Source organism: Prunus avium, chromosome 2 (genome assembly GCF_965620075.1).
Source record: "Prunus avium chromosome 2, drPruAviu1.hap1.1, whole genome shotgun sequence".
Classification (NCBI taxonomy): domain Eukaryota; kingdom Viridiplantae; phylum Streptophyta; class Magnoliopsida; order Rosales; family Rosaceae; genus Prunus; species Prunus avium.
Genome location: NC_142285.1, coordinates 10091113 through 10107861, shown reverse-complemented (window position 1 = coordinate 10107861; position 16749 = coordinate 10091113). Strand labels below are relative to the sequence as shown.

At 39.1% G+C, this 16749-nt stretch overlaps 1 pseudogene; it reads right to left on the bottom strand.

Annotated features, from left to right (window-relative positions):
• The window catches only part of LOC110746427 (TMV resistance protein N-like), a 71106-nt pseudogene that overhangs the window by 15908 nt on the left and 38449 nt on the right, over positions 1–16749 (bottom strand).

Sequence of the window (16749 nt, the reverse complement as noted above, 5' to 3'; positions counted from 1 at the left end):
GGTTAATGGGATATTTAGACTTGGCATGTATATCAGGAGAATATTGTACTTTAGGTTTCCCACGGGTAGTACGTGGGGCAAAGAATAGGTAGGCATATCACTAGAAAGTACCTCATTATCACAACTTGATTGAGGCAATGGCAGGGCAGAGGGGGGTATATTATCAATTTCATCTGTACGAGAGTCGCCAATGTCACTGTTATGTCCTTCTGAGAGAGGCTCGAAAAAACCACAATTTTGGTCTGGCGACCGGTCGTCGCTTTCCTCGCGACCGGTCGCTTCCCTCGTATCGTTACTGTTATCGCTCGTCGACGCGGGCGACCGGTCGCTTCCTATGTGCGACCGGTCGCTTCCAAGCAGATTCATTAGCGACCGGTCGCCCACTTCTACACGACCGGTCGTATCCAGACAGATTCGTTCGCGACCGGTCGTTTCCTCACTGCGACCGGTCGCTTCCCTCGTATCGTTACTGTAGTCCCAGCTCGACGCGAGCGACCGGTCGCTTCCTATGGGCGACCGGTCGTTTTCATCCTGTTCTGGAAAAATTTCCTTATTTTTCACTCCGAAACTCTTCAATTCACTCCCCCTTTCCCCCTGAGTTGAAGAGGAGGGAGACACATAATAGGGTACTTCTTCATGAAATGTGACATCCAAAGTGACATGTACCTTCTGAGTAGGCGGGTGATAACACTTATAACCTTTCTGAGTCGTAGAATAACCAATGAAGACACAGCGGAGAGCACAAGGATCAAGTTTACTCCTTTGATGAGAGTAAACATGAACATACGCAACACACCCAAATACCTTCGGAGGTAACTTAGAGACCGAAACCGGAGGGGTAAGAGCACATAACACATCAAGTGGAGTCTTGAAATCAAGAACCCGACTAGGAGTACGATTAATCAAGTAGGCGGCAGTTAAGACACCATATCCCCAAAGGTGATGGGGAACAGACATATCCAACATCAGAGAGCGAGCAACTTCAAGTAACTGGCGATTCTTCCTTTCAGACACACCATTCTGTTGAGGTGTAAAAGGAGTGGTAGTTTGGTGAATGATACCTTGATCACGAAAGAATTGGGCCAAGGTATGATTCACATATTCACCGCCATTATCAGTGCGAAATACTTTAACACGAGCACGGAACTGAGTAGACACCATGGCACAAAAGTCAGGAAGAATAGAGACAACATCATGTTTAGTCTTCATCAAATACACCCATGTTAAACGAGTGCAGTCATCAATAAAAGTCACAAACCAACGGAAACCATGAGAAGTCACACGAGCAGGACCCCAGACATCAGAATGTACTAACTCAAAAGGCAAAGCAGCTTTATTATTACTTAAGGGAAAAACAGTACGGTGGCTCTTGGCCATTACACAAGTCTCACATTTGAAACTAGACTCATCACATGAACTAAATAATGAAGGAAACAAATGTCTAAGATAACCAAAAGACGGATGTCCTAAGCGACGATGCCATAACCAAAGTTGGTGCTTGTCCTTGACACTGCCACTCAGAGCTTTATTAGCGATACAATCACGAACTGCTGCAGCCGGCAACTGTAAGTAATATAACCCCCCTATCCGTTTACCATGCCCAATCTTCTCGTGAGTCCTGAGATCCTGGAAAAAACAATGGGTAGAATAGAAGGTAGCAGAAGCGTTAAGTGTATCAAGTAAACGCCCAACAGATAATAAATTGCAATGAATATTGGGAACCAAGAGTGCATGAGATAGGGGTAAAGAAGGAGTAAGATGGATGGTACCTTCACCGGTAACTGGGGAAGGTAAACCATTAGCACTAGTAATATATGGGTCACGAGGGTTATGCAACAACTCATCAAACATTTTATCATTATAAGTCATATGATCAGAAGCACCAGTGTCAATTATCCAAGTAGTAGAACCCATACCTGGCATAGTATCAGAAGCACACAGATTTGTAGATGGAGTTGGAGGACGGGCCTCATCAGGAGTCACAGTGTAAGTGGCCTTGGGACCATACATACGAGCTTTGTAGTCAGCAAACCAATCGGGGTAACCATGCTCCTTAAAGCACTTTTCAGAGTAATGATCCCCATTACAATGGCGGCACTTAGGCGGACCTTCAAGAGAGGTGGAGGCAGAAGGACGAAACCCAGCAGAAGATCCAAACTTTTTTTGCGGCGGGCGACCGGTCGCTACTTGCGGGGCGACCGGTCGGTGACGTGCTGGATCCACCTTAAGAGCCAGCGATCCTCCTCCAAGCATAGCGAACTGACGGGTATCTTCCTCCATGACCATGGCATAGGCTTTGAGAGGGGGTGGAACAGGGCTAAGAGCAAGAATACGGCTACGAACACCATCATACGGTGGATCTAGCCCACCAAGAAAATCATAAACTCGATCGGCTTCAATTTCTTTCAGACGACGAGCCCCATCAGTAGAACAAGTAAACTCATGCGGACGCAGACAATCAATCTCTTGCCAGATAGCATGAAGTTTTTCATAGAACACTTTCACAGATTCACCATTCTGACCTATAAGTATAGATTGCCGTCGGAGTTGAAACAAACGAGAACTATTCTGAGTCACAGTATAGGTCTTCCGAGCAGCCTCCCATATATCAAAAGCAGTATCACCACGTTCGAACAAGGCACGAACTGGTTTAGTCATGGAATTTAGAAGCCATGACTGCACCAGACAATTATCTTCTTCCCATTCGGTATAGTCAGCGGAGTCCTGAGACGGAGCAGGCTTCTTCCCATTGATCCAACTTGCCATACGACGACTAGTAATTGTAATACGCGCACCACGAGACCAAGAGGCATAATTGGAGCCATCCAATTTGTCAGATGTAATCAGGGTAGAGTAATCACGCGAGGGACGTGCCTCCTTCGGTGTAGAGGCACTAGTACCAGTCACAACTATGGAATCATCACCCATGATAGATAGCAGCGGAAACAAACACAACACAAAGCAGATACGATAAACACAGCACAGGCACGGGCACAAGAACCCTAAAAAGAAATTAGGGCACAGAGTAGAACACGGCACAAGAACCCTAAAAAGAAATTAGGGCACAGAGTAGAACACGGGTGGGCACAACACACACAGGTCACCAGAAAGTCGGCTCTGATACCAAGTCAAACAATATGGTAGAATATTTTCAGATCTATTTCATTCTCCGAAAGGAGGTATTTATAATACAGGTTACAAACCCTAGTAGGGTTTAATTAGGAAATAAGTGGAATCCTAATTACATAATATCTACACAAAGGAAAAATAAATAAAACCCAAATAGAATAGGACTCGCCAACAAAAATGTAAGTCAAAATCTTAGAAAGAAGTACTGAGAACAAAAATTCCACTTGAAATGGAATATATTAACTCAAGCCATGGAAAGGATGAGGAGAGGAGAGGGAGCGATTTGGAAGAGAGAGAGGGGGGCAATGGTTGGTGCGGCTAGGTAGGGGGATGGGTGTGGGTGGAATCTAGGTGAGAGGGTCGAGTAAAGAGAGAGAAAGAGGTAGGGAGAGATTTTTTTTTTGTTCTAAATTTTTTAATGTTTTATTTTAATTTTTAAATTAGTTTTAATCATTAGAATATTTAATTATATTTGTATGGTTTCTTTTTTTTTTTTTTATCACAAACGGTGCCTGTGGTTTGACAAATTATCATCTTTGGTCCTTTATGTTTTTTTTGTTGGACATTATTGGTCCCTTATGCTACACCTCACACATCAAGTTGGTCCCGCCGTCACGTTCAATCAAAATTTTCCATTAGATTGCTGACGTGTAACATCCCGACCCAATTTTAATTATTCATTTAAATTATTTAATTATGAAATTATAATTTTTCCCTATGTGATAGGGTTATTTTGGTCACTTTTTAATCTTGAAGGATTTTGGAGAAATGAATGGTACTATTGCGTAGATTGCGTCGATATGAGTTCGTAGACACATAATGAGCTCAAATCGGAGTTGAAACAATGAAGTTACGATCAACGGAAGCCCAGTGGCACAACCGTAAATATTTGAAAGATGGTTTTTAAAATTTGAATTTCTTTCCTCTCTCTCTCTCTCTCTCTCTCTCCCGTGGGCCACAACCCCCAGTTACTGTTCACCGATCTGGTTTTGGCGTCTAGCCGCCACCTCCGGCCACCCCAATCGACGGGGCTGGTACAAAAAGAACCAGTGCCCCGCCCTCTTCCTATCCCACCCCATTCCTACCGCCATCCACCGCCCTGGCCATTGGAAAATTGAAAAATACGGCTTATTTTACGTAAACTTTCCAATGCCCGTTCAGGTGATTTCGGCCACTAATTTGTTCAATCTAGGTATACTTTTTCATCATCTCAATGTGTTCTAACTGATGGTTAGGTTGATTAGGATCAATTGTTGCGTTTTGGAACTCGATTTATCGCTTAAAGTTTGACCGGTTTTCGCAAGTTCCAGTCACTTTTTGGCCATGGTCCAAGAACAAAAGTTACTTTACTCATTGTCTTGATCATGTAGGTATAGGTCTTGACCGGCGGTTTGAAGATTTTTCATTAGCCGGAATTTACTATGGGCACCCACGCGCTGCCAGCACGTGTGGCAGTGCATGGGCCACTTTGTGGTGGGCCATTGGGTCCTAAAATAATCCTCATGTCGTCCCAAGCACGACGGTTTGCTCGGATTTGAATTTGGTTATCGTTTGAGGGTCGATCGGATTACGCATATTACGCGTTATCCGCGTTCGATATGTTCAGACCGTTGGATCGATTCCATTTTCAAATATGTTGATGTACGCACCTCTAGGATCGTGTAGGAATTCACGGATCGTGAATCGGAGTCCCGGATACTCCGATTCAATAAATTAAAGTTTGCGTAAAACAACGACCTTCCGATCGTGCTCTCATGAGCGATCCGACCGCTCTATATGGACCAAACTTACAGGACATGTATATTAAACCTTGTTGAACTCATAGGAACTTTCAGATCGGAAATCGGAGGTCGTGGGCCTTGTGGGCCTGGTTGACCAAGTTTGGGCAGTTTGACCCTCGATTGACCGTGAGTCTTCCAAGGTAGTTTCACCCTTCGAGAAGTAGTAGAACGACCTTATTAATGAGTCTTGAATATTATTGATATATTTTGGTTATGTTGGGATTATGAGATTGTTTTATAATATCTTATGGAATTCTTGGATATTATTTTGATAATTGAAGTTATGGAATAGATGAGCATGGGATACTTGATTGGTGGGTTGTGAAAGTGAGCCTTGGGTCTCAGCTATAACTATAAGGAAATGAATGGACGTTTGTTTCTACGTGTACTTTGTTCTTTTATTATGGAATTTCTTGCATAAATGAGTTTTTATTGAAAAATTGATTTAATTTGGATTAATGTGAAGATGGGATCTCTAAGGTTACTATTTATCATTATTTAATATTATTATGATTATTATTAAAGTATATGGATTGGGTAATAGCGGGTTGTGTACGAAAGTCTATTATTTTAATCGTGGAATATAATATTTTATGGAAATTATGTGTAAATAAGTTTTGATTTTTATTTGAATTACTTTTGGGTCTTTGTGGAATATATATGCTTGAGAGTTTATTTTCTATACCACGAATAAATATTTGGCGAAATTGAATTATAATATATATAAGGGTTATGAACCTCACCATTATATGTATTTTCCCTGGTCACTACCCCACACGTGGCGTTGAATTTTTTGGCATGTGGTAAAGAACCCAGACACATTGGATATTGGTTGTTTTATTTACACGTGGCGTTGGATTTTCCAGCGTGTGGGCTTACTTGGGTTGGATGGGCCACACATAGTGTTAGATTTTCCGGCGTGTGTGCTCACTTGGATACTGGTTACTTTACCACATATGGCGTTAGATTATTCCAGCATGTGGTAAAGGATCCGGATATTTTGATTACTGTTACTTTACTACGGGTGGCGTTGGACTCTCTGTCGTGTAGTAAAGTAATGGGGACATGAATAATGACTATTATACTATATCGGGAAAAAGAGTAATATTTAAAGGAATTGTGCTTAGCATATGTGCATTGTTAAAGGGATAGGGTTGTTGAGTTATGAGTCTTAGGTACGGAGTGAGTAAAGAAAAGTAGGTCTGTTGTTCATGGGCTGAAATATTGCGATTTTATTAAAAGGGAAATGATGATTCTAGAATTATAATTGTTGGTATGATTGAAAATAATTGTATATTATCTGGTTCGTGATTTTTGGTTTAAGAACTACGTGTGGCTTGATCCCTCACAAAGGGGTACGTAGGTAGCCTGGGGTCTAGCCTAGGTGCAGCCGCAAAATAAACTATTTGAGCTGTGCTTGTATTGTTCTAAGGTCTTCTCTGATTATTGTTACGTTCAGTGTTACGAGTGTATGGATTTGCAAACGAGTCAAAAGCTAGAACGTTTTAGAAAATCCAGCAGGTGACGTGAAGTCTGTGAATCAAAGAACGGGACCAGCGCTGGTAATGGACGATGCAACATTAGGAGCAGCGCCAAGGACATCAGTCCCAACTAACTCTAATGTTGCAATGGATGTCGACCCATGAAAAGCTGATGACAGGGTCCTACGATGGGGGAGGTAATCCGTTGGAGGACGATCATCAGGATGCATACCTTGAAATAGTTCATAGCCAAAGGGATCAAATCTCAACTCATCGTCATAATTATCTGGATCCCCCACGAAATGGTGCTCAAGGAGCTGCTAACCTTGGTGGCCCTGATCTGCTTGTTTTTGGCCTGACACTCCATGTCTCTATCAGGTGAAGCATCCACCAGTTCTTACTTAAGGTGATCAACCTCGATCAGTGTAGTGCTTTGCCCGCTTCTCAGGCTACCCCACCTAGCTTGGCCCTCCAAAATTTTTGAAACTATGTTTACATGGAGATTTTTCCAAAACATAGTATTGCCTTGACATTGCTACAGCCAATGGACCAAGTCTGCAGACAGTGAATTTGCTGACTTTGCTGGTGTTTCAGTCTCCCCTTCTTTAGTAATTGAAAGTGTTGGGTTTGGTGTAACGCTAGGGTCCATGATTTTTGGGTATTTATTGTGGGTTGGTGTCAGACTTAAATGGGGAAAATTGGGACTTAATGTAACGAGAGTGAAATGAGTGGGGAAGGTAATGGCTGCAAGCAGGAGTTAATATGATGGAAGTTTTCTCTTGATGCAGCTGGGTTGAGTAACTGGCGGGAGTAATTGGGTGGGAGTTATTACCCAATTGCCTGTATGACTGTTTTCCATTTAGAATTTCCCAATTTCCTAGTTTTCCCTTTTTTTTATTTAAATAATTTGCCTAATTTGGCAAAATTACCAACTTATTCAATTTGTCTAGTACGGTAATTTTCCTATTTCCCATTTTTTTCCATTTCAATTGGTCTCCAATTTTCCAATTTTCTTATTTGCCTAATTTCCTTTTTCCTATATGTTCCAATTTCCTATGTGGCAATTTTTCGTATTTTGTATGTGTTTTTCGGGCATATAACGTTTTTATTGCCTTACACATTGCAACGCTCTTCATTTTGTATTGTACTATTCTTGTTTTTCTATATGACTATTTTTCTGTTTTCCTTTTATGTCATTTGGATTTTCCGTATTTTGGTTGTTCTTCAAATTTTGTCATTTTCAATCTTTGTCTAATTTGCATAAATTCGGAATTTGGCAATTTCCTAGTAAGCTATTTTTCCAATTTTGCAATTTTGCAATTCCGTTTTGTATTTTTTTTAAATTTCCAAAAATTGCTTAGTTACATACTCCATTTTTTGCCATATCTTTTGCATGTTTTATGGCATACCTACTCCTAAACCCTATATTACAGTTGATGTTTTCCTTTGATCCTATACAGCGAGTATGTATTGCATTTATATTTCCGTTTGCCGTTGTCTTTATTGTGTCTGTATTATAGGTCTTTGTCTCCTTTGTATTGCCTAGATCTTTGGTTTTTATTGCGTCGTTAGTGCCTTTTTATTATGTACATCACTATTTTGTTATGTTCGTTTTTGGACATTTGGAATTTCCCATGTTTTCATATGTTTAGGATTTTACAATTTTCGAGTTAGCTTTTTCCTAATTTGCCTCAAGTCCACAATTTCCAATTTCCCAATAAGGTTTTGTTTTTTGTTTGTAATCCAATTTTATTGCCGTTATTCTGATGCTTATAGCCAAGGAGTAATTGGTGTACAGGGCAATTCCATCAAATTAATGCACCAACTACATACCCAATTTCCTTTACTATAGAGGTCTAACTAATTCCTTCAATAAAATATAAATTAGACAAGTTGTTATATATAAGAGAAGCATAGGCACCTTCTTAACGTGAGGTTTGGGAAAGGTAATTATTCTTAACTCACTCAAAGGCAAACATTCTCCAGAAAACCTGACCATATTGTTGTTTACAAGTTTGGAGAAGTCAAAATTGCAGACTGAAGCTAACGTTTTATTTTTTGTAGACTGGAGCTGTGAATTGTCCCCACCGATATTTGAAGATGTCTGACATACGCCCTCCAAATGACCATGTCAGTTTCTCGGGAGACCAGCCGTGGCATGTGCCGTTCTCATCTCCACCTCTGACTCCAAATCACGATCCCACGATCCCACTTCATCTGGAAGTGAGGCTGAGAGCAATGATCCGCTTGACAAAATCTCTGCCGTGAAGCACAACCTCCAATATTTGTCTAAGGCAACGGATTGGTGGGAGAGCAAATGTGATATTCATGGCCAAAGGTTGGGAAACTTGTCCAACAAGTTGAACAAATCATATGCTGGAGAAGTGAAGCAAACTCTAACAGCAATAAGTCGAAGCAAAGAGTTAGAGTCCCTCAAGTTAAAATTGGAAGAGACATAAAAATATGCTGTCCAACAATTCACTAAATCTGAAGAATATAACTATGAAATGGTTGAATGTTTCAACAACGGCTTCGAGATGTTTCGAGATTATGCTTCGGTCGTCTCACCAGACTACAATTGGAGAGAAATTGATGTAGCTGGTGTCTGGCAGGTGCTAAATATGAGTAGAGAGGGAATGGCTCATCACAGCCTCGTGCATGCAACGAGAATGAAGGCCAAAATCATGGTTCTTTTGATGGACTTCTAATAATTTGCATTTGGTAGGGTTTGTGCAGCTGGGTGAGGGTATGTGCTGGTTCGCTTCAATTTGTGGTGGGTGACGCGATGTGAATGTGTTGCCTTCGTTTTCCATTCACAGTGTGGTATTGTTAGGGTTAGGTGGCTATTTATTTTGAATGTCTAAATTGAAGGTAGTCTGAAATGGATGTCTGCATATTGTATGTATATTGACCTCATGTTGCCAACCTATTGTATGTATTTTGCATCTCCTTGCTTCTGGATAGATGTGTGGGACAAAGGGCTCGTGGTACCTGCTGCCCACCCTTCCTCCTCTGCTTTGAGAACCGTGGATTGTTGCATTACTATATAGAAAAAAAAAAAAAAATTGCGTATGAAATAAGCCCAAAGACTCCCATGCCTTTCTTGGTTGATGGGAACTTCCCCAATATTTCTATCAATGTCTTCATGTCGCATGACCTCTTAATATTACACCACTGAATCCCCAATCATGCTACTCAGAAGTGCGCCAATTGTTTGTTTATTTTGCGATTGTAACCTTATGTTGTCTATATATTTCATAACAATGACGGGCCACTCCCAAAAAAGAAGCACAATTTGAAAACAGAATTAGAAGTACATCCCTAGTGGTATCGATTAGACGTACTAGCCAATTTCGTTTCCCAAAATGAAAATTGATGCATATTCCTACTACTAAATGAGTACAATTTATCTGCCATGTCTACAAAATGGATATAGTTTATCCGCCATGTCTACAAAATGGATACAATTTATGTGCCATGTAAGGCAATTAGCCACTGCCACTGACTATACAATATTACTGACATGGCCGCAGACCCTGTAAATGATTTCCTGTTGCTACATAGAATAACTAAAGCAAATAGTTCTATCAACCTAGATGGATCGCCATATAAAGCAGCTCCACCAGAGCTTTGATGTCTACATATTCATATAAAGGAAAAACTGAAATAATTAAATTCAGACTGAATTCCCAAGTGAGTAGTGAAGACTGAATTCAATTGAGAAACATTATCACATTTACCTCATATATACGCCTCCCCCTTGAAAGCTTCTATCGCAAGCTTCAGTCGGTAATAGGTGATCTTGAATTGGTCAACTTTATCCAAAGAAATGCCGGCACTGAGATACTCGATGAATTTGACTGTTATGATTCTGCAAGAGGTACTGTCGGGCCAATAAGTTGAGAAATTAGAACTGCACTTGTTTACAACATCGATAAACTCCACTAAATTAACATAGCTTATCCTAAAGTATGCACTATGCAGCGCGTAGGCCCCACCATTGGGTTCGGCGCTCATGCAATGGGTTCCCACGCAGTATTAAATTTCAACCATTCCTCGTGCATGTGGGCTCAACGTGGGGATTAGGCCCAACGTTAAACCCAAGGTAAGAATTAGGCTCGGCGAGTGATATTTGAATGGGTTTGGTAATAATACAGTCGTTTATTCGGACTTATCAAGTCCAAGAGAGGAAGAAGAATTGTTTGTTTGGGTTCAACCGTGAACCTCTCACGACATCATAGGCTCAATCCGAAGGAACTCAAATCTAAATCAAATTATTTTTCCCCTCCACCCGCGATGTGTGTAGAGAGAAAAAAAAAAAGGGGGGGCACTATGGCGACCAAATCCCATGTGACCTAACCCGTATGCCATGATTAAAAGACGTGGGGTGGTCGAGCTTCCCTCCCACTAAAGAAGTGTGGAGCGTGGAAGACATAGCCCAATCATCCCATGATTGGGGAGTGGAGGATGGTATGCGCAAAGCTAGGGAAGTGGAGCTAAACCCAAAGTGACGCAGTACAAGCAACAAAGTTTTCAAACGAAAACCTTGAGTAACAAGAAATCTGGATTCTACCAGAAATTAAGAGGAATTCTCTTGGGATAATTATATTAAAATATGAGATGCTGAAAAACGTTCACCAAATCTGTCTAAATACACATCTCTCAACCCTTGAGCTGCTAGGGGAGTTATTACATTAAAACTGAAAAAAACAGAATTTATTTCGAAAATTAACTACGAAACTTTGAATGCGGTTTTAGAAGGCCAAACGACCTCAGAATGCCAAAATCCATCATACATCACAGCAAAACTGTGAGTTTGACTCGTGGCGTCGTTCCCTTTCTGAAATGGTATTTTGCATCCTAATCGGAGCTCGGACAACAAATCTGCAAATTCCCGCTACGTCCTTTTTCTAGCTCAACCGCGATAAAATCTGCCATTTGTTCTACATCACAAAGGGATCGAAACACTAAAAAATCTTAACCATACCTCCAGCAAAGGTGCGAGAAATTGAATTGAGCATTAAGAGTTCGCTGCACAAACACTGATTTGAGTGTCGGAGTGGCTTTTGCAGGTACTCACCCCATTTCCATTGTTCGTTCTCGGAAACGCGATCCGGAGTTCTTTTCAAACAAGGAAGTGTGCGAACTTCAATCAAGAACTTGTGGAGGTATTTCTTCCTGAAAGAAATCCTGCTCCAGCAGTGATATGTGTTGACAAGACTTGCGTGTGCGAATGTCGGCGAGGAGAGCCTCTCTATCTATTGCAAGCCTGTTGAATTTAACAACATTCTCCAACGCTACCCTATAAGAAATGTAGTACCTTTGAAACAAAACTTTTCCGCATATATATCAGAAGAAATCAGTTTACAAAGGGGTCATAATAGCAACTATGTCCTTAGAAGTCATTTTACAAAAGGGTGGAAATAACAACACTCAATTTATATTGACAATCAGACACCCAAAATTCAATTCTAGTGTGTGTATCTAGACAACCAATTACTTCCGCATTTCCGTTAAATATTTCTGATGTGTTCATAAATTAACTGCAACAAAACAAAAGTCAAAGAGAGACGGGAATTTAAAAAGAAGGGAAATAGGGAATTAACTTTGTGACAACCAACAAATCTTTTTACTGTACTTAATGCGATCTTTAGATTATGTTACAACGACTTTGTGAATTCATGTATTGTCATCTACCAATAATCATTTCAGAGATGAGATTTAAAGCTTTGTGACTAATCAGCACTTGAAGGAAGCTTCTTGGTAATACTAATTAGGATGATTATCCTAAAACCACAATTAAACACAATTTAAATATGTAGTTTAGCTTGACCATGCTTGTTGTGAGAAGAATAAATATAAATGCAGTTATAGTAAGGCAGAGTAGTTGATAAACAAACGCATTTCCGTTAAATATTTGGTCCCTTATAGTTTAGTTATTTGAGCTTTTTTTGTTCCTAGTCTTTTGTTTGACCGGGTCGAACACCTCTTGTTTGAGCTATTTGTTCGTGCTCGGACTAATCTTATGTAATAAGTATATCAGTTTTTATCATCCAAAACATTTAAAATTCCGAATTCTTCTGGTTTCATTCACACAAGTGGAATATTGAAGTCCTAAAATCTAACAAAGTAACGAAAAGAATCAAGGGTTGATCCTTCTAAATGTTAACGAAAGTGAAACAGAGAGAGAATTAAGAAGAAGATGAACTTTTCTGTATTATTTCTCAGATAACTATACAATACAGAGAGTTAAGCTTTATAAGGCTCTAACTGATTACAACGGCTTACTAACTGATTCTAACATCAGTCAATGACTAAGTGACACTTGTCACAATCCTAGCTCTACATCACAATCCTAGCTCTACATACTCTAACATTCCCCCGCAAGATCATGGGTGGAGAATCCAACCATGAGATTGGAACAATGCGTAAACCAAAGAAGCAGAAAAAGCGTTGAATTTTGCTGCAGTTGAAGCAGAGTAGACTTTTTTTTTTTTTTCTTTTCGTTGTGTTTGGAGCACCAATCCAAAGCTTGAGACATAAGAGTACTCATGTGAAGCATAACCCAGCAAAGTTGGCCAAATTGACACGTATAAAAAAAACAGTACCAACTCCAGGCCATCATTTTTCCTCCAATGAAGACATGCTAAACCCTCCACTAATCCAGAGAGAGTATAGGAACCACAGACAACTCAAATACACCCTATAAAACTTTGGCAACTGATTAACAAGTAATATCAGAGGCATAATACATGCACCATCAACACTTCCAGTCAACGAATTTTGCTACCTTATTGACCACAAATGATTAACTGTGTGCCTATGAGATTTACCATCTGATTCACTGTATGAACCATCAAGTATCCCAAATGTGCCAAATAATTGCATCCTCATTAAGCAAGTCAAATCAATTAAGTAATCAGACCCCCCACATATAGAAAGAGATAGAATAAGAGAAGAGGGAAATTCTTTGTTCCCTAAAAATTTAAAGAAAGGAGATAGAAAGAAAGAAGAATTGGGAAATCCATTTGTTCCCTAATCAGAGAGATTGTAGAAAGGACATAGAAAAGAGGAAGAATTGGGAAATTTTGTGGTACCCTTAGAGATTGTAGAAAAGAGATAGGAAAGAGGAAGAATTGAGAAATGTTTTTGTTGCCTTAGATATTGGAGAAAAGAGATAGAAGAGAATGAGAAATGGGAAATTCTTTGTCCCCTGAGATAAGAAGAGTGAGAAGAGAATTGTGACAGAACCATATAAGGATTGATTGATTGATTGAAGATTTTCTTGTTCTCCAAAGAAGTGGAATTTAAGAGTCAAGAATAGGGGTACTGAGATTTTGGATGCACTAAAAAATTGACAAAGCAAATTACAAATGAACCATCAATATTTGGTCCATGGTGATGTATTCAAGAACAGGAAGGTGATGTTATAGCAAGGATTTCAATATTTGATTTGGGAGCATCTACAATAATTATCAAAGGTGGATAGAAAGCTTGAATCTTTGAACATAGTATTTCTCTAATTATTGAAATAAGAGAGATAGAGGATGAACAACAGACATACCAAAAGAACATCCATAGGATCCAAATAGCAGGAATGAAACTAATAAATATGAAATCCACCATAGTTGAGGAAATAGAACCTCCGTAGGCAGACATGGAATTGAAGTCAGCGAGTCGAATCAATCGCAAATCAATGGAGAATTATGCGAAGCAGATATGAATTTGTAAATCCCCAATTCGAAGGCTTGAAATCAGCAATCTCATATAAAAGCCCCAAAATTGACTAGCAATCGAACAAGAACATTGGAAATTCCCAAAACAGCGACAACCCTATTGAGACGTACTCGAATCAAATATGAGAATGAAAATCCCCAATAGCAAGCTGAATAGAAACCCACACCTTGATTCAGTTTGACAAAATTGAGAATCCAAGAATGATATGGAAGAAGCAGATATTGACGTCGATTTCCATGGAGGTCCAGAAAAGAATGCCAAGGCATAGAAAGCGGAAGCAGAAGAACTCAGGATCGATCCATGGCTCTTGATACCATGTTAACGAAAGTGAAACAGAGAGAGAATTAAGAAGAAGATGAACTTTTCTGTATTATTTATCAGATAACTATACAATACAGAGAGTTAAGCTTTATAAGGCTCTAACTGATTACAAAAACTTACTAACTAATTCTAACATCAGTCAATGACTAAGTGACACTTGTCACAATCCTAGCTCTACATACTCTAACACTAAACCCTAGGAAGAGGCGAAGGTAATATTGATTCTCACTCAATTTTGGTTTTCTCTGCATTTGCATTTACTTTATGTCTTTCTTCTAGATAGACAACGGTATTTTTCACCTACTATCATGTGAAATACAACATTACGACGGTGTTTATTTACCGTCTTGTGAAATTTCATACTCCAACGGTAGGTTATACTAAATCATCGTCTGAAATTTCATATCATGACAATTTTGTAATCATTGTTGGTATTTTACTTTGTTGAGTTGTATTATGGCTAGTTTTTTTTATAGCTTTCCTTGACAACTTTGTAATAGGACATGTAATGTATTTTCCAAGCTCAAGGTTATTAGACTAGGTTAAATTGTTATCTAGTTACTCTCCTTTGGCTTTGATCATCAATGGCTTAACATAATCAAGGGATGACGAAGGTAAATTTTGCATTACATTCATTAGAATGCATTAGGTTATGACTAGTCAACTTGTATGTGTTTGACTAGTCATCTTTTGTGCATCATGAGGTCCTAACAAATTTTGTCTTATTCTCATACATTCTTCTACTGTCATCTGTTTGTCTCTGACCTATGAATTTTGGGTAAATGGCCCCTTCATTCTCTTTGGTAGCCGTCACTTCAGAAAATATGTTTTTGAGAGGTTGTGAGTTTTTCCTCCTTTGCTCTCATTTCCTTTGGAGTGATTTCTTCTTCTTTTCATAAGTGAGTTTTTCAAATTGTTTTTGAAAACTGATTTGAAAATGAAATATGCATCTAGCTAAATTAAACACATACTCTTATAGATCTAGGTCAGATTCTAGATTGATTTCTCCAAGAGTATGGTTTCTTGAAGAAATTGATCACTTAATTTTGAATCCAAATTTATTGTTCTTGTTTGGAGTTGAGTTGTGTAAAAGAAGAGGAGGTAGATGCACGAGCTGAGGAGGTAGATGCCATTGCTATGAAGAACTAGCTACAAGCTTTGCTAAGTTTGGAAAACAAGATTGTATGGAGGAGGTATAGCTTGTTTCCTAAATAGATCTAGGTTTCCTTCAGCTTGCATGTGATTTCTCTATAAGAATCTTCTTTGCTTAGTGGATTGCCTGGTCGGATGATGACTCCTAGTTTTTCCCAATGGTGGGTTTCTGGGTGAACAATTTTCTGGGTTCATTGTTCATGTTTTTCTGGTGTTGTGTTCTTGTTGTTGACTAATCATCACATGAATGTTGCTATTTATTTGATCTTGATGTATTCACACACACTTCTAACCTTAGTTGTTACTAGCACATGAGATGCCTAGATTGACAGGTCCTTTTGAGTGCCTAGGTTATCACTAGTAATCTTCTAGGCTTGTAGGTATATTGGTTATTTCCTCTGTGTGTGATTGTTGCTAGTTTATGACTAACAGTTGACTAGTCATATTGATCTCAGGTTAAGTTAAGCTTTGTGCAGTTGGTAAGTTTTTAAAGTCACTTTTATTTTACCCCCTTTCACATAAGTACCAATTTCATACTTGTTCGACAAGCTATCTTATATATCTAAATATTTATTGCAAAAAATAAAAACAAAGCAACTGCTTTTCTCTCTTTGCATTTTGTTTTATATTTTTTTTTTATGTCTTTTTTTACAGAATTGTGGTTTTCTCCACATTTGCATTTTTTTTTGTCTTTCTTCTAAATAGACGACGACTTTTTCACTTAACGTCATATGAAATGTTACAACACGACGATACTGGTTTACCATCGTGTGAAATTTAATATTACGGCAGTATGTTTTACCAAACCATCATCTTACACACATACCACGACGATTAAGTAACCGTCGTTTTTATTTTACCTGTTGTAGAAGCTATCTTATTTATCTAAAGATTTTTTTGGAAAAAACAGAATCCAGGCAGCTGCTTTTCTCTCTCTGCATTTGCTTTTATCTTTTTTTCTTCTTTACAAAATTTTGGTTTTCTCTGCATTGCTGTCTTCCTTCATTATAGACGATGTTTTTTTACCCACCATCGTATAAAACGTAACACGATGACGGTAATTGTGTTTCTTTGTTTGACTTTTTACACTATGACGATAGGTTGTAATTTACCGTCGTCTTAAATACCATACCACGATTATTGTGTTA